General features: G+C 45.2%; 1 protein-coding gene across 8 annotated transcripts in view; it reads left to right on the top strand.

Moving 5' to 3' along the window:
• Positions 1 to 1,195: 1,195 nt before the first annotated feature.
• Positions 1,196 to 18,726, top strand: part of myt1lb (myelin transcription factor 1-like, b) — a 112,092-nt gene continuing 94,561 nt past the window's right edge. For 6 of the 8 annotated variants that reach the window (XM_035169106.2, XM_035169107.2, XM_035169105.2 and 3 more), the window contains exon 1: positions 1,198 to 1,876. The gene's annotated coding sequence lies outside the window, so the exon portion shown is untranslated. Of the gene's footprint in view, positions 1,877 to 18,726 lie in introns of all 8 variants that reach the window. The other 2 variants (XM_035169108.2, XM_035169104.2) reach the window with 2 other exon arrangements.

The following is an 18,726-nucleotide window of genomic DNA, read 5'->3' on the forward strand; positions in this document are numbered from 1 at the left end:
ATCATCGCGTTGGCATTCCTATTTTCATGCACACCAGAGTGCGCATAAATGTCACCTTCTTTTATGGTTGGAGCCTGATTGTATTGTAAATTTTGTCTCGTGGTTGAGAGCGGCGTTCAGCAGCGAACACAAGGCTACAACTAGCTTGTTTCAATACTCATCCATCTTGTGCATTCTTAATTCTGGTGCTCAGCCAGCCTGAAGCCTGGGATTGGGTAGTGGAGGGGGTACCATAAATTAACAGCGAGCCAGTGATCAGCCGGCGACTTCCTTTAAGTTTGCACCTCAGCTCCCTGTATGATCTCGGGCCCAAATAATGTGCGCCCAACCACGAGTGCGATCCAATTTCGCCCCTTTTTTAAAGGCTCAAATTGTGTCGCTCCCATTTAAAATGAATGCACTGTACACCCCTCACCCCCCACCCCTCTTTCTCTCTCTTCTCTCTCCTTTCCCTCCCTCGCTCCATCTCTACCTGGGGCCCGTGGGAAGAGCTGACTCCGGGAGCAGACAGTCTGCAGCTCTGAGTAAATGTGTGAGAGGGAGAGAGAGGGGAAGGGAGGGCACATTAGCAGGCTAAGAGAGAGAGAGATGGAGAAGCGGAGGGGGAGAGAGAGAACACATTGTGTGTTGGAGGACATACATGCACAGTGGTACAGAGAGCGAGATACACAGATAGAGGGAGGAAGACGTAGAGAGAGAGGAGGAAAGCTGTTCAGGTTATAAGACACAGAAGGGAGAGAGAGAGGATCTTTTTAGCTTCCTTCAATGGTCTCTCCCTCTCCTCTCCCCAGCACAAACACATGCTCATACACTCTCCCACCCTCCCTCTCTGACACACACACACACACACACACACACACACACACACACACACACACACACACACACACACACACACACACACACACACACACACACACACACACACACACACATACACACACATACACACATACAGGCACGTTTGCTTTAGGGTATACCAGTCGGCTTTGGCAGTCCTCTCTTTTGTTGTCTTTGCTATTGGTTAGTCTCAGCGGCAACGCGGCGTGCGCCTCTATCGCTGGGGTGGGTGCATGTGTGTACATGTGTGTGTGTGCGTGTGTGTGTGTGGAGTCTGAGGAGGCAGTGTGTGAAGGATGCTACTCAGAGTGCTCGGGTAAGTCAGCTCCTTTCTTCTCTCCCTTTCTTCCTTCCTTCCTCTGTCTCTGTCTTTTCCTTCTCTCTGTCTTTGAGCTTCTCTCCCCTTTTCGCTCTCTCTGATGTGCAGTCTCTCCAGCTCGCCTGGGACTCTCGCCTCTCTCCACCTACTGTGCACATCCGCTATGCACAGCTCTCTCCCCCCTCTCTCTCTCCCTCTCTCTCTCTCTCTCTCTCTCTCTGTTTTCCCTCTGTGTGCTCTCCCTCTCCTCTCAGTGTCTTTCTGGGTCTGCGTTACACCGTCTCCTCCCCGGCTGTGACTCTCGCCATCCCTGCTTCTCTCGCCTGCTTCCCCTGCTCTCTCTCTCTCCTTCTCTCACTTCCTCTCTCTCTCTCTCTCTCACTCTCGCTCTCTCTCTCTCCAGGCTGCGCCTCATTGGTGTGTCCTGATTCCCTTTTTTTCCATTAGGCTCCAGGCCCATTGGTCGCCTGCCTCCCAACCATTATCTCCACTCCTCCACCCCTCTGTCATCCTTTCTCCCTTCGCTCTCCCTCCTCCTCCCCTCATTCTCAGTCATCTCTCGCAAGTCGTAAAAATGATTTGCATGCAGGAGGAGAGCAGAACTTTGCAGTGAGCACAGTAAGTGAATCGAGGGGAGAGAAAGGAAAAAGGCTGGAAAGGGGGACGCGTTGTTCGGGAGAGGAGGAGGAAAAGTTTAAAAAGAGAAGACTGCAGTTGGTATGTTACTTGCTTGTGCCATCTCATGTCTGAGCCTTTGCTGTTGTGGAAGAAATGATGTGCATGTACAATTATTGCAAAGACAATAGTCTGTTTGAGTGGATTGAGACCAATTAGAGAAAATACATCTTTAATCTGAGATGGATGAAGAAATTCTTGAGTCTTAATTCTACACAGTTGTATGTGTTGATTGCTGTGTCCTATTGTTGAGATAGGTTTACTTATTGTGGTACAATGGCACAGGTGCAGTGACTTTAGTGAAAAGGAGCACAGTCTCACTGAGATCGTTTTTCAGTTCGGTATCGTTCCGGTCACGCTGCTCTGGATTTTCTACTATTAGTTTCTTTTTCATTTTTCCATTGACTCTCTGTAGAATTGCTTTACCTTCTGAAAATGAATGTTTTCCAGCTGAATGAGACCTAAATGAAACGCTTATTATTCCACGAGGCAGCTTTTAGAAGTGGTATTCTAATGGGGGCACCAGTTTAAAAGTTTGTTCTGCAAGTTCTGCGCTCCTCCCGTGGATAATGCTGCACTGCAAACTTCTGTTGACTTCAAGAGGAGGAGAGCTACTTCTTGCAGAGACGTTCCTCATCCTCAGTGACATGCTGTTTTGTTATTGATATAATTATTTTTAACAATTATTTTTTTTACATTTTGCTGGTCCTGAAGCGTCAGCCATCACGAGTCTCCCTTGTTGTGCCTTATATTATATTCTGTTGCTATCACTCTGACGCAGTTATGTATCCAGGGACGGTTGACTAACAGAAAACAATTAGAAGTAGAGGAAATGAAGACAGAGAATTTCAAGTTGGAAGAGTTTCAAATACAGTTAAGTCTTTGCCGAAGTTGGCTGCATCTAAATTATGGGTCCACTCGCGTGCACCAGCCCCTCCGGTCACCATTTCATCCTACACCTTATCATATTTTATTATTTATTTCTGCTTTGCAACAAAAGACAATGCAGATGTTGCTGTGTGAGCCTGTGTGTGTGTGCGCTCCTGTGGGTGGCACACGCTGTATACACACAGCAGATGCGCCGCAACATGTTTCATTCTGTCAAGACAAACAAAGCTCTGATACAAAGTGAGCCACTTGCGTCTCCGTTGCCCAAAATGTGTCAGAATGAATGTTCCTCATGTCAACAGATGATGGAGACAATATTTGGAGACATGTGGGGATACTGCGAGGGATTGTAAACAGTGCCGAGAAGAATTTCTCCGAACAAGAAATCAACCTACAGGATAGAACTCCTGCTAATATCAATATTCGATCCTGCAGGTTTATGCTTATAGATTTATTCTGTTTTTATAATAAACCCAGAGATAAGTAGTGTTGTGAATGTTGAGCTGTATTTAGTTCAGTTTCCCTCGGTGCTCTGTACCTTACAGACGGCTGTGTCACTTTATTGAGGCGGTCAGGACAAGCCGCTTAGCATGAGGTGAAGCCATGTTCTGTGGGATGTTCCTTTAGCTGCAAGAGGAAGGAAATGTCTTGCTTGTTAGAGGGAGACTTGTGTTAGTGTGCAGAGAGAGTGTGTGTGTGTCTGTGTGCATGTGTGTGTGCGTGTTTGTGCCACCGCGGTGCCTGATGTGCTTTGCTGAGCGAGCCGGGGACAGGGAGACAGCTGAATGTGATTAAATTATAGAGGGAAAGCACGCTACCTGGGTCTTACTGAGACCAACATTGCGGGAACCCCCCTCCCTCCCTCCCTCCCTCCCATCATCTCTCTCTCTCTCTCTCTCTCTCTCTCTCTCTCTCTCTCTCTCTCTCTCTCTCTCTCTCCTCTCTCTCTCTGTGTTATAGAAGCAGAAGAATCCAGCCCCTTATAATCACAACAGTGTAGTCAGAGCTGGAGGGTAGAGGGAATCGGGTGTTGATGGGAAAGCTGAATATGGACTCTAAGGTCATAAGAAATGTACTGATGCGCTGGTACTGTAACATGTGACGACCATTCCCTACCTCTGCTCAGTGCATGACTGCGTAATTTTCTTATTGCTCTTAATTGTATATATTAATCTATGTGTAGTAGATATAATGTGTCAAAGAAAACCTGCAGGATTTTTAAATATCATGTACGGACACGATGGGATTGGGAGGCACTGTGTGACCCTCATTCCTCAGCAGCCTAATGCATGAGCAGCAAAAAGCCTCCTGGGGATCCCCTGCATGCGACCGGCTGGGGTGGGTGCGGGGTTTAGCCTCCATGTTGAGCGGCTGGAGCACACGCTACGCTTAGTATGTCTGAGCCATATATACTTCAGCATGACTCTGCATTCATGCGAGACTGCCTGCGTGAGCCGCTGTGGTGGTCACCTTCACATGTGGAACGATGCATGGCTATGAATTCACAAAGCATTAACGTGTCATCAAACGCATACTTGAATACTGGAGGCAATTTAAAATATATGTATGTCAACGTACAGATAAGTATTTAGTTTTAATTCTGCTGGAAACCACAAGGCTGTGTTTTTACATAAAAATGCAAAACAAATTAGATAGGAAAAAAATCTGTTTTTAAATTACCCTTGGATTTCAACAAATAGAAATTGGGTGGGAGTCCAGTGAGGGATCATCCCTCTCGCTGCACTAGTATCCGACATACAGAGGACAGGATCAAAAGAGGACAGTGTGAACCTCACATGCCCTGTGAAGCTCTTTGCCGCCATGCGACCAAGAATAAGCTGCTGTATAAGAGCAGCCTGGCACCACCAAACCAATTGGATTTTCAGAGGAGAGCTACGACCAATCAGAGCAATGGAACATGTCATGTTTTTAAACAGTTGTGAGTTCGGATTCGACCAATTCTCCACCTCAGCGGTAGCAATCTTTGTCGGTAACAAAAAACGCTCCCGTTGGCCGCTGCTCTGTCAGTCATTGATTAAAGGTTGTGATTGGCCAAACCAGTTCGAAATTCCTCTGTGAGAGTGCTTGAATATGAGCTCTTTGATTGGTCTGGTTTCCAGGTTAGTGTGTGAGAGAAGACCACAGAAGAAATGCATTGCATACCTGGGAAGAAAAGGAAATACAGCCTCAGCCTCAGCATCAAAACCAGTTGCCTATTTCAATGTTGGCTGCACAATGCACCACACTGTTACGTCAAATATTACTACGACAAAAGGTGGGGATATTAGAAATACAATTACATTCTACCACCAAATCTGTGGGGATGATTTAACCTTGAATTACACCCCAGCACACGTCTAGAACCACTTCCCAGTGTGTCACAGTTTCTCCTGTCTGCAGCCTCTGCTGTCGTGGGTGCAGCTCTCAGTAGACTGCGCTACCTTCAGCTCCACACCAGGAGCCTATCTCCCCAACACAGAGCAGATCGCCCCCCCCCTCCCTGCGGTGAAGGCTGAGACCGGCTTATTGGCCGGCCTTCATACATAACCTGCCCTTGACGTCACACTGTGGTGCACGAACAGAAGTGCTGGTTTGCAATATAATGTATTTGCCGATAACATTGTGGGCACACCTGCTGTCTTTCCTCGTGACAAATCATAGCACGCCGCGAATCAATTATGCAGCGCCTGGGATTACTTCAAACATTTTGTCACGAATATGAATTTTATTTCTTTCTCTAACTGCCACAGAGGCCAGAAGGATCAGTCTGTGGCTGTGCTTCCAACGTGCATCCCCATGAACCTCTGTGAACACACCACAGGGACTCGATGGGATCTTCCAATCGGTCAGCAGAAGGCAGAGAGAGGGGATTGATCTATTTGAGCGGACACAATGTCAATACTGACGTCTACTCAGTGTAAGATGTAGCTGCTCTTGTGTCCTTCACACATGCATCCTTGCTACGCTGGCCGCTACAGGCTATTAATTATGCCACGCTCATCACTCAGTCCCAAATTCATGGTTTGTAGCAGTCGCTGGTGTTGGGATTTGGCTGCTGTGTTTAGTTACTATAACACTGTGGTCTGAACAAGGAGAAGGTGAAAGTGGTCAACAATAATACATATAATTCAAAACTCCTCAAAACTTATTGTTATGGTCTCGCTTTTAATACATTTCAACCATGTCTTTTCTTTTGTCTAAATCTTAACATTGCTTCATATTTACCTTGTCTTGATATATTCTTTTTTTTTAAAAATATTTGTCCTTTATTGTCATAATATCATCCTTTGTAAGCTTCTGTTCTGTATTAACTACCCTTTTCATGTAGAGCAGCCTTTTTCATGATATAAAGAATGCAATGTAAATTAAACTGCAGAAATTAAAGCCACAACAGTTCTTGTCTAAATTACTCTTTAGTCTAAAGCCAGGCAGACTAACACTGTTGTTGTTTTGTGTTCTGTGTTTTGTGTTGTGTTGTCTATTTGGTAAAAAAATCTATTCAATGGGGATGCTCCCATTTAGCTAAAGCAAACCTTTCTCCTGTTTCTTTTTTTCAAATAGACATAGTAGAGTTGGCATCATGGTCTTAGCTCAGTTATAAAAACCTACCACACGGGATTGTTGCTCCTAAACCAGGCTGCTGATCGTGATGTCAGCCGGTGTGACAAGGTCGTTTCCAATTAGTGCATTCCTGTGATTGGTCTGTTGCTCGGTCGTAAAGTATTGGCACGGCCAGCAGAGGTCCCTATCGTGGGAACTGCTCACGCCACCAAAGCATATTTAAAAGAAAAAGCAATGGCCAATGAGAAAAGCCCAACACTGGACCGGCCAACCAATGGTGTAACTTTGAGTCTGTCAGTAAGTCACAGACATTTTTATGCCTGGCCTTCTGTTGCAGTCCAACCAATTAACTGTCACAGTCTGAGGGGATTAGGAGTAATTTTCCTGAAAACTCAAGATGTGGTTTTTGGATAAACTCATTTTGACTTCATATGTAGAGAGATGTACTTGCATAATTGGTATCTGTCATTTCACCAGTGAAATTTCAAAAGAGAGGTTGCACTACTTTCTTTTCTGGCAAAAGGAAGAATACTTATTGTGACATTATCCAATCTTGGTCCAGTTGTTTGTCCCTCTTGTGAAATAAGTACTCAGACAGATCAGGATGCGGGTATCCCTTTCAAAGAGAGCTCAGGTGCCCCCCACCCGCATGCACACACACCTCTGTGCCTTTCCTCTGGGAAAACATGATCTATCTCTTGGCGGGCAGGCCAATTAAAAACCAATCAGGCTACTTGAAGTGCGCTGGTAATGGGAAAGCCAAGGCAGTGGAGGAAGTGGGGGCTGATTAATGGACATTTTCACCTTGTGGCATAACAGCCTCCCACAGGCATCCATCACCGCAGGGGATAACGGCCCCCTAAACACCAGACCCAACACCCATCCAGCACTGTCGTATATGTTTTGTGGGGCTGCAAGACTCTGAGTATATGATGATGATGATGATGATGATGATGAGCAGTAAGTGTCAGATTAGATTAGAGTAGCTTTGTATGAGCTTGCCTGACCTGTGAGGCCATTGCGATTTGGTGTAAGACAGTGTCCTAACTGAATGTGGCTCCACATAGAGGATATGCTATTCTGAAAAGAAAACTCCTGCAGTGGTGCTATTGTATTGATAGCTCAACCTCTTCCCTCTGCTGATATATTACGGGCTGTGGAGTCGGCTGCCTATTTCTGTTGTTTTGTCGGGCGAACGCTGGACTTTCCCAAAGGGGGCCGGCCCAATTTCAACAGTGGAGTCAAGACTCTTTTGCTAAAGGAGGAGTGAAAGCGGCGTGTTTGTGTCTTTCCCTCTGGTGCCATTGTGAGGCGGCGAGCATTCACAAGAAAAGTATTAAACGGTGTGAGCGCGGTTCGTTCCATTTCAGGAGCTGCTGTGACCTACTTCACACAGCCAGGCAGCTCGCTGTAAATAAGGATTTTCATAACCTGGCTTGGCCTTTCCCCATTAGAGGCACAACTGCGCCTTGAAGAATATTACAAGAAGCACAGGAGCAGCTGTTTGGAGCGCTGCTACGATATCATCAAAGCTCTGACCTTGAGACGGCTTGTGTGGTTGTCATGCGATTACAATTAGTTTTAGTGCTGCTTGTAGTGCGAGCTGAAGGCTGCGTATGCAAACAGTGGGGAAGGTACACAAGCAGGCAATTCAATCTTTTGTGCCCCCTGCTAAACCTTCTGTATGGTAATGTTTTCCTATATCCCGTGGTAGCCTGCCTACACACACCATCAGAGAGGGAAGAAATGTCGGAGATTCTAATTCGGGCAAGTTTAGTGAGCTAAACCTCCCATCCATCAAGCCGTAGCTGAGAGTTGACACGAAGCGCAGTGATGTGCACAACTGTTGGGTGTTCAGACTAAATTGTTTGCCTGATGCCAGCCACAGAAGGGTGAGGAAGTATGATCAAACGCACGATCAGGATCAAATAATCCAGAAATATTATCCTGTACATTAAACTTTGAGGGAAATCTATATAGATACATAGATATATATAGATATATATATATAACTTGAGGGCTTTGTGCTGGTCAGTTGAAGTAGCTGCAAGCCTCCTTTGTTTTACCTGTTTTACTGTAAAAAGTAATGTACTTTTCGTGAAGTCCAATACTTTTTCAAGTACCTCCTGCATAATTTGCATATACTGTACTTTTACACATCGATTCCGCTGCAGCATTCGCACCTGGTGACATTTTCTCTCTCCAAACAATGGTAGGATGAATCAGAAGAGCAAATGTTTCAGTCACAACAACACCCGCCTCCTCAGCGATGACGCTGTAGCATCACGACTGAGACCCAGGCCATGTCTGCACATTCTTTGGGTCAAAATGAACAAAGAGGTGGGTTTAGGAGTCCTTGGCTCTTGCAGGTCAGTGTGTATACAGATGACAACAAGATGGGGAACAGAAGGGGAAAAGGGTGACAAAGAAAGAAAGAAAAACTGGAAGAAAAGAACAGAAAAGAAGAAGAGGAAATCTAGGACTCTAGGACTAGACCAGTCTCAGGGAAAAGTGCTGTGATATTGGAAAATGATTACCAAACAGGCATCCATTATTCAACAGGGCAATCAGGGAGGGCACAATCTCCTTATTTATGCCAGCTCTGTAAATCAGATTTGTCGGTTTTGATCACTCTAAAATCTCCCAGTCACACGGCGGCAATATTGGGCGAATATTACACTGTCTAATGGGTAATTGATGACGGCATGTGACACCGATCAAAATGAATGGACGGCCTACAGGAGCAAGGAGAGGGGAGGGGGAGGCTGGAGGTGTGTGTGTGGGGGGGAAGAGATGACTTCTGAGCGTGGCGTTGCATTCAGCAGGCGTATCCCAGGTCTCCTCATATTATGTGATCGCGGTTCCTCTTTTCCACGGAGGCAGCGATGTGTAGGACAGAATGACTCTGAATCCAGACGTGTATGCATGGCTGACTAAAGAGGGCATTGTTTCAGTCAGGACTCAAAGTGGTTATTGTTATTGACAGCGAAACAGCCATTTCTTTGTGATAATACGATTTCTGTGCAGTTTATCCTGTGTGCACTCAATAATTGTATTTGCAGCTTGTTTCAAAAGAAGTAGACTTAATTGAAAAATTCTAATAAATGATAAATGCGGCTGGTGTGTGGACAAGGATGAGGGTTTTCTGTGCGCACGTGTGTGTGTGTGTGTGTGTATGCAAACAAATGTGTGTGATTGCTTTATGCATGAGTGTGTTTTCGTGTGTGTGGGTCTTCAGTGCAGTGGCAGGCAGGCAGACATGATGTGCTCTGAGTCGCGGCGTCTCTGTGAGGGTGGCCTGACCCCTGCCTTCAGCTCCACTTCACAGGACAGCAGCAAATGAGAGGTGTCATCACATGACAGCAGCACAGCCCCTCTTTAGGACTGACGGCTCATTGAAAACACACACACACACACGCGCACACACATGCATGCAGCAGCAAATGTGTGCAAATGCACACGCATGCAAACATGCAAGTTGAGGCAAATGCTTGCAACAGTTGGAACCTAAATGGAAAAATATTCAAACACACACACACACAAATTCCAGACAAACTGAGAGGAAAATACACAACAAAGCGCAGATCAATAGCTTCATTTCATGAACATACAGCTTTTGTTTGGGGAACAATGACTCAGGTTCAGTTGGGACCACCCAGTGCTTATGTCTTGCTTTGTCTCGGTCTGAAAATCAAACTCAGATGCAGAAAGAATTGTGTCAGACAATAATCCAAGCGCACTTTGATTTGGTTCCTTTTTAAGAGGCGTCAGAACGGCTCTTTGAATTGGAAAGGCCATTTTAGTTTGGATAATCTGTCCTTCTCTCGTGCGTATTTGAGGCACATCGATCACTGGGTTTTGGAGTCCACTGTTTTTCAGAGCCTGGTTGTAGTTTGACATTTTGTCAGAGACGCTCAGTTATCAGTAAATCCATTGTACACAGACAGAGAGTGGTTTGTTTCTACTTTGGGGGAATTGCAGGAATAAGATTTGAAGTCCTTTTGGTATCCTATTTTTGACAGAGACGTCATTTAAAGCCTGCTTTATTATTATTGATTACAGTTGATAACACTGTTCTAACAGGAATAATGAGGGACAATAACTGTGCACTGTTATCCCTGTGTAGGTGTGAAAGGGGGGCTTTCACACCTACCTTGTTAGGTCAGGGCCTTTGGACTTTTCAGATTAGTCCGAACCAAAATAATGGTTGTGAAAGGTGCCTCGGACCACGGTCTGGAACAACAGACCAATTTCAGGTAATTGAGACAGCATTAAACAATAGAGGAAGAAAAAAAAGCAGAAGGAACTAGTAGGTTTACTTTCAGTCTCGCTTCCAATGAAATATTTGAAAAACGAGGACATTCATTTTGCTGGTAGTGATACCATAATGATATCACATTGGCAATGACATCAACATAATGAACTTGTTCCTTCATTTTGTCCATTCAAATGTAAATATTACTTTTTTTTATTCACTTCATTTTAAAACGCTGGCGAGTAGCCAAATTGACAACACGCCAACATCAGGCGCCCGCCTGTCTGCAAACCAATCAATGTCGAGTATAGGTAGATGCAGCAAACTAATGATAACATCGAGACCTACCAATCTAACACTAAAGTCTTTAGTCTGCTCCCTAAATTACAATGTGAAACCTATCGATCAAATGTAAACGATCTAACAAAGAAATTAACATTGGTTTGGACTTTCAGTTGTGAAAACACCCGCAGTAAACCTCAGGGACTTAAATGTTAAATATAATGTAAAAGGAGTTAAGGGGGACCGACCTCGGGTCTTGTGTGTTTGTTTACATGCTTTATGCACAGGCCTCCTCTACATCTGTGCGTATATGTGGGTTTGTAAGTGTAAGTGAGTTTACAGTGCAAGTAGACAAGAGGCGCCGCTCCCTTAAACTAGGGCATATCCACCTGCCACCTGGAGGACTCCTCAGACACGGCCCACTGAAACCGCTGACAAGACACCTCTGGGCCTTTCTACAATCTCCACATACATACACAAACACACACACACACAACACACACACACACACACACACACACACACACACACACACACACACACACACACACACACACACACACACACATGGCCCCACACACACGTACACACACCAGTCTCTCCTCATGTACCCTCTCCCTGTCTGTCCTTTCCTGCTCCCGCTGTCATTTCCTTTATGGTTACCCGTGTCTCTCTCTCTCTCTCTCTCTCTCTCTCTCTCTCTCTCTCTCTCTCTCTCCGTCTGTCTGTGACCACATACTGTCCCCAGCACCTCCTTCACCTCTCTGTCTCTCCCTACCTCCTGTGCATACTTTCGCTCCCCGCCCCCTGACTGCAGTGCATCTCTCTTTCATCGTTACCCTGACATCCAACAGGATTTTTGCTGTCCTAGTGGATGATTAGTTCACATATAACCGAGTTGGGGGCAAGTTTTGGCTTCCCTTCTTCCTCTCAGTTCAGCGGTTAATGAGGGGGATGGATCACGTATTTACTGTTAACAAGGAGGAGGCCATCTTTTCTCACCCCCGCAACAATAGTGCCCCACAGTCCCATGCATAATAAATCAGACCCACTGTGTCAGCATCTGTCTCTGCTACACAGACAAGAAAGTCAAAGTGTGTAGTGTGATCTTTTACAAAATGCAGAAGGAAATCTGAAGTTCTGCTCTCGGCCGGGATTCTCGCTTCCCTTCCATTGCTGCAATGTATTCAGGTCATTGCCAGGTCTCTGTTAAAAAACGCTTCTGTGCTTCGCCCGTGTTAAGCTCCCCAATCTTGTTCATTTCACTCAAATCGGTGTACCCCCCTGTCCTGAATAAATACACGTTTTAGTCCTTTAGTCTCAACCCTCCGCCGCCGCTTGCAATCCAGAAAAATGGCACTGCCCTGCTCGGTGTAAGTGACCTAATTTTCCTGCTCTGCCCAGCGTTTTTCTGATGTGAGCCGTTCCAAAATAGCTTTGCTACAGCAAAGCGTGGCAAACTCATTTCCATCTTGCATAACAGGGTACAAACAACCACCCCCTCCCTAAGCTCAATGGTGGGGTGGTAAATACTCTCCCAGGATGGATATCAAAGTCCCCCCCTTATTGTGTGAAGAAGACGGTGATATTATTAATTTCACTAATTCACTCTCGTTCCCACAGTTTTTGCATGATTTCTATTCAGTCTGTCATATTTATCCATCGTGTCATTTCTGAGTCTGACTTGGTGAAATTGACCTAACTATTAATTCCACCAACGTCTGTCTGTCTGTATGTGGGACATATATCTCGCAAACCGTTCATCTAATCGACTTCACACTTGACATGTGTATCGTTCGTGGCTCGAGGAGGTGCAGTGTCGAGTTTGGTGCGATTTGGACACGTGATACGTTCAATATTAGAAAATACTGAATAAACAGAGGACCAGTGCTTTGTAGCAGTCATTGGGGGGGCGCAGTGTGCCTTTAGTCTGTGGACGGAGTTGAACATGTCATATTCTACGTCCTCGGATTAACTGCAGCAGAGGTCGGCAACTGGGTCAAACCACTGATCAAAATGACCTCCATATCATTTTGATAATTCGACTTTTGATCATTTAGATTTTTATCTTAGTTCCATATTTACTCTTCCATAAAATCTTCATTGCAGATAAACCAGGTAGGATGGAAACAGAGCTTTCTAATTTCACTTTGCACCATAGACTGTTTATAAAAATCCCTGCACACAACATCCAGCACACAAACAATAAAAATTGTCGAACTGTTTGAGGAGGACTCACTAATGACGAGAAATCATTTTGAAGTAGACTGCAGAGCAGTAACGCAGGACATGAAAACAGCCCATTCCACACAGGCAGGTTTCGAATGGGCACTGCACTAGTATGATAAATGTGTTTAGTCCGGAACAGAAAATACATGACTGGGAAAAGGATGCATAGTCACACTGCCAAGGTCATATAAGGAAAAATCTAAAGGATCCAAGGCAAAATATTTCAACAAGGCTAACTATGATCTATATTTTGAACCATAACTGCATCCAAATAACTATTCGTATGCTATTACAAGCCCATCACTTTGCAAGGCCTGCGTAATATCACAGAAAGACGGCATTACCAGGCCAATATAAGGACCGTACATGCATTCGGCCCATATCTACTCCCTGTCATTGAGTCGGATTTGGATGGAGATAATGAGGAGTAGGGGGGTTGAGAGCGGAATCATTATTTTACCCATGGCTGCGGTGCTTCTTAACGGGGTCTGTAGGGCGCCTTCGCAAAGCTAATGTAGAGAAATGGAAGCAGATGGAAGGCATGATTATTTGATCTGCAAAGAACTCTTGGTGGGCTTTGTAGTAACTGGACTAGACTGCTTAAAGGCAAGAGTGGGTTGTATACTGTCGTGTGTGTGTGTGTGTGTGTGTGTGTGTGTGTGTGTGTGTGTGTGTGTGTGTGTGTGTGTGTGTGTGTGTGTGTGTTCGAAGGGAAGTGCGTTATCGTGGCAGGGAGTTGGAGGCTATCGTTTGTGCGTGGATCCCGGCATGTGTGTGTGCGAGCATGTTTGTCCATCTGTTCCCATATTTGCATGCAACGCACGTGCCTGCGTGTGTGTTTGCATGCGCTACCCTAATAACAATAAAATTATTTGTTTCATACACCAAACATATGGCTTTCTAATTAGGACTGAGCAATGAGCAGCGATACAGGTGGAAAAAGCTCAGTCAGACAGTTTTCACAGTAAATGTGATGTGAGTGTGTCCATATGCAGGCCTCTTGGTTTTGTGCTGAAGGCTGTGTGTGTGTGTGTGTGTGCGCGCGTGTGTGTGTGTGTGCTGCGTGTTAATTTCTGTACCTGTGGGCAGCAGTGGGAGTTGTTTTTGTGAAAGGCGCTCTGTTCTGCAATGTTCATTCACAGATAGAAATGCAGAAATGTACTCACAGGGCGCACCTGCTTCACTCCTACACACACGCTGTATACACTGCGAACTGGAGGTGTGTGTCTGTGCATGTATACACATCAGTGTCAGTGCCACTACCTTGCCAGGTGTCTTCCCAAAAAGACCATTCCCACTGTGAGCAGTGATAAACACACATCAAACATGCAGAGGCACGTGACTCTGTATTATTCTATTGATCTCACTGCAATGCTGGAGCTGTAACCAATGCCTCTGTACACTGCATCCACAGCTGCTGTAGCACTCACTTATACAAGCACAGTGTAGATTGGCCTTGATGTGACGAAGTGACACACACACACACACACACACACACAAACTACTGTACAGTACGCAGATAAACCAAGAGATGAAACACATGCACAGATAGTACAGACACACACACGTGCACTCTGACAAAACATACAACCTCTGACTTTATCCCTCTCTGTCTACCACACACACACACACACACACACACACACACACACACACACACACACACACACACACACACACACACACACACACACACACAGAGTGGGGTACATTATCACATGCGGTTCCTTGTCAGGCAAGGGGTTGGAGGACGTGGCTGGCTGGTGTGTGTGCGTGACTGGCGGGCCACACCTGTCAACAGTACTCCATAGGCTGGGTGGTGATGCTATCTGACAGCCTGGCTACCAAGGCTGTGTGTGTGTGTGTGTGTGTGTGTGTGTGTGTGTGTGTGTGTGTGTGTGTGTGTGTGTGTGTGTGTGTGTGTGTGTGTGTGTGTGTGTGTGTGTGTGTGTGTGTGTGTGTGTGTGTGTGTGTGTGTGTGTGTGTGTGTATTCCGTGACCGTTAGGATGAGTCACTGTTATGCCTCCGCTGCTATGTTCCCCAGAGGACCCTCTAGTGTCTGACTGGTGTTTTCTATGTGTGTGTGTGTGTGTCTTTTTTGTTTGGCTGTGTGTTCAGACCCTATTAACAGCTGGACTCTTACTCACACAGTAAACAAACATGGAGAACCATCAAAATTTTTAGCGATCTAGTCTCTCGTAGTGTTTGCACCGTGCCCCTGCAACACATTCAAATATGCAAAGTGCTGAAACAGTTTCACATCACAACACATTCATCAGCTGTGTGCTCGTATCTCTAACTCAACAATCTGCTTTAATTTGTGGGACGAACTTTTATTAAAGAACACCTTTACCTAATTGGTTAGTTTTAATGAGAATCATGTTGCTTTACACTTAGGGCCTGATCTACTAAGATCCTAGATAAAGAGTGCTAAATAGCCTCTGTATTAAAAAGATTGCATGTTTGGGGTGGGCATTTGGCGGGTGATCTACTAAAAATATTTGCGCAAATGATAAAAGGTGCAAACATGGTAGAGGCAGTATTATTTAAATTAGTGTTTTGCGTGCGTTACTGGTTTCCGCAATGGAGCATAACGGAGAGCAGAGTGACCACAAGCACAAAGCAAAAATGTATGCCATAGAATTGGAGGTGTTAGTGGAAGAGGCAAACAAACATGTTTATTATTTTATTATTAGTCTAACTCAAAGAAACACGATATGGGAGAGTATCTGCGAAAAAGTAAATGCTGTGGGTAAAACAAAAAGAACAACCGATGAAATTAAAAGAAAAAGGCAGGACATAGGAAGAAGAACAAAAGAAAAAATTGCTCATAATAAAACCTCGGCAAATAAAAAAGAAACAGGTGGGGGCGGTGGTAGAGATGCCTCTGACCAAAATTGAGCAGCAGGTGCAGTTCACTTTCTGTGGCACGGGTTGTATGGCGCAAAACTCGGGCCATTGTAGTGCACACGGAGAGCACACCAGGCAGCCGTGTCTGGTGTGACGATGGCCATCAGTGCCCTGGCAAGAGAGGGGTCATTTTATCTTCTGTCAATCCAAACATGCTAACATGAGCAGAAAAAACCTGTTCTCTCTTCGTCCTTCATGCCGTAACTGTAGCCATCTGTGCGTAACGCTGTGGAGAGTAGCACCAACCTTTCAAGCGTTCCTAATATAGAGGCAGTCACAACCACCGCAATTATTTTCAGGTTTTGTAAATCACATTCTGTGTGCTAAATTAAAGTATTTGCTTCTACTCCTCACACTCGGGTAGTAACGCCCGATAATTTATATTCATTAAGGCAGGCGTACTAAATGGAGAGCGCATGTTATTCTGTACGCAATCCTCAGTGCGCCCCAATTTCGGGTGAAATCCTGTTTGCACACGTTTCTTCCCGCGCAAACCTTTAGTAGATCAGGCCGTTAATGTTTTAGTCCAGCTCACATCGCGTGCAGCGAACGACCACTCTCTGGATGCGCCTCTCAGGCTCCATCCTTCAATCATGGCTGCCACAGACCCAGCATTATGAAGCAGCTGTACCCTCCAGTGCCTCGCAGCACCACATGCATTTGGCTGAAATATTCAGCCCAGCTCCCAGCGTTACCTTGCATGTATAATTACCGGATATGCTGCCTGCCGCTGATAACTCTCCCAAACAATGTTTGAAGGGGGAAGGCGGCGATGAATTCCCAATGAAGTGTGAAAAAGACTGATTAAAATTGCCGCGGTCAAAAGCCAGTGCACCAGTGTGTTCTGCTCTCGCGGACCAGGGGAGATGGGGAGACAGGCTCTGCAGTGGAGATAGCTAGCTCTTTTTTTCTATACTCTGCTCCGGATTGATATTTGTTTTCTATTTTGGTCGACAGCAGAAATTATATTGGCATGTATTTATAGTTCTGTGTTTCAGTTGAGCTAAAATTGTAAAAAGCAGAGAGACTAAAAAAGATTTGGTGCATCCATAAACCGAAAACACTTGTGAGAAAAATTGGGTGTACACAGCATATACATGGGCATTGTTTAAATATCTATATAAAACATGTACTTAGACATATGATGGACCAACATATGTGTTTTGTATGTTATATATATATATAGATATAGAGGCCCTGCTTGTTTTTATGTTATATATATTTTTTTTAAATATACACACACACGTGTAATATATATTGAACCGTACATGTGTATTTGTGTGCATTTAGACAGACATTGGGTAAACCCAATATCTTTAAAGATGCACCGAATATGTTGTTAATGTTGACTTCATTGTAATTCAAAGAACAAAACAATACACAAACTTAAAAAAGGGCAGGAATAAGAAAAGAAATGGCAGTAATATATATATATATATATTGGGTATACCCAATTTCTCAGATGGAGCTGTTCAGAGATGCATTTTTTCTTTACACACACACACACACACCTATAATATATATATATATATATATACATTTATTAAATGTACGTGTGTTTTTGTGTGGGCCCAGGTGCCTGGGAGCCTATTTGCCGAGGGGAGGGATGGATGGCGTCTCGTTCGAGGCGTGTGGGCGTCGAGCTCAGGGCACCTAATTACAGCCCTGGCTCCCACAGCCCACATGCATTTCCCTCAGCCCCCATGTTTGGGTGCATCTTCCCTGGCACCGTCAGACGATGCGCTCCCCCATCTCCGGCGCTTTGGTCTCAGGAGGGCTCCACCTCAGCACAAAGCACAGCTCTGTCTGATTAGCCCGGCTTAAATGAGATCCCCAGCTAACTGGCTATATTGTCATTCTCTTTGTTGACAGTTATGAGATGGGCTGCCAGACAGGCAGCCGGTAAGGTTAGCTCATTAGCTTGATCAGGAGATTTCTATATCGCATCTAACAAACAGATCTGCAGGGACCTCATTTATGGCTACTCTAGTCGAGGAACTAGTTAGCCAGCTAGCTAGCAGCGGACCTCTGTGCTAACAAGCCCTGACTAACATAGACCTCTTTCTTCTTCCTTCCATTCTCCTCCTGCACTGATGTATAGTTCAGTAATTGGTGGTTATTAGTGCGCTTTCTGGAAGAGGAGCTGGGTAGCTGGTTAACCCTTTCCTCCCTGACACGACTGCAGTTTGTCTTTCATCTCATTTCAGAGGATTAAAGGCTGCAAGATGGCAAGAGAGAGAGAGAGAGAGAGAGAGAGAGAGAGAGAGAGAGAGAGAGGGAGAGAGAGAGAGAGAGAGAGAGAGAGAGAGAGAGAGAGAGAGAGAGAGATGGATGCCTATAGTGGGGGTTGGTTTTTTCCTTTCTCTTTTTTTTCCTTTTCTTTTTCTTTTGGCCAGCAGCAGATGCCAGGCACAGTGGTTTCAACCGGGCACACTTTTAAACACAACACAGCTGTCTGCTCTGCATCTGGGCACCAGATAGAAAGAGGAGGAGAGAAGTAGAAGATGAAAACAAGGAAAAAACACTGGGAATATGAAAGAGAGAGGGAGGGAGAGGTAGCAGGAAACAGACTGGGAGAAACAGAGGGAACACAAAGGAGGAGAGAGAGAGAGAGAGAGAGAGAGGAAGAAACAAAGGCTGACACAGATAACATCTATCAGTGCAGCAGAAATATGGGCTGGGTTTACCATTATAAATAGAGATACACATACCCCCCACCCAGCTACCACCTCATCCCCAGTTTAGCATCCCCTTCCAAAAGCTGGG

The sequence above is a fragment of the Hippoglossus stenolepis genome, chromosome 10 (genome assembly GCF_022539355.2).
Source record: "Hippoglossus stenolepis isolate QCI-W04-F060 chromosome 10, HSTE1.2, whole genome shotgun sequence".
NCBI lineage: Eukaryota > Metazoa > Chordata > Actinopteri > Pleuronectiformes > Pleuronectidae > Hippoglossus > Hippoglossus stenolepis.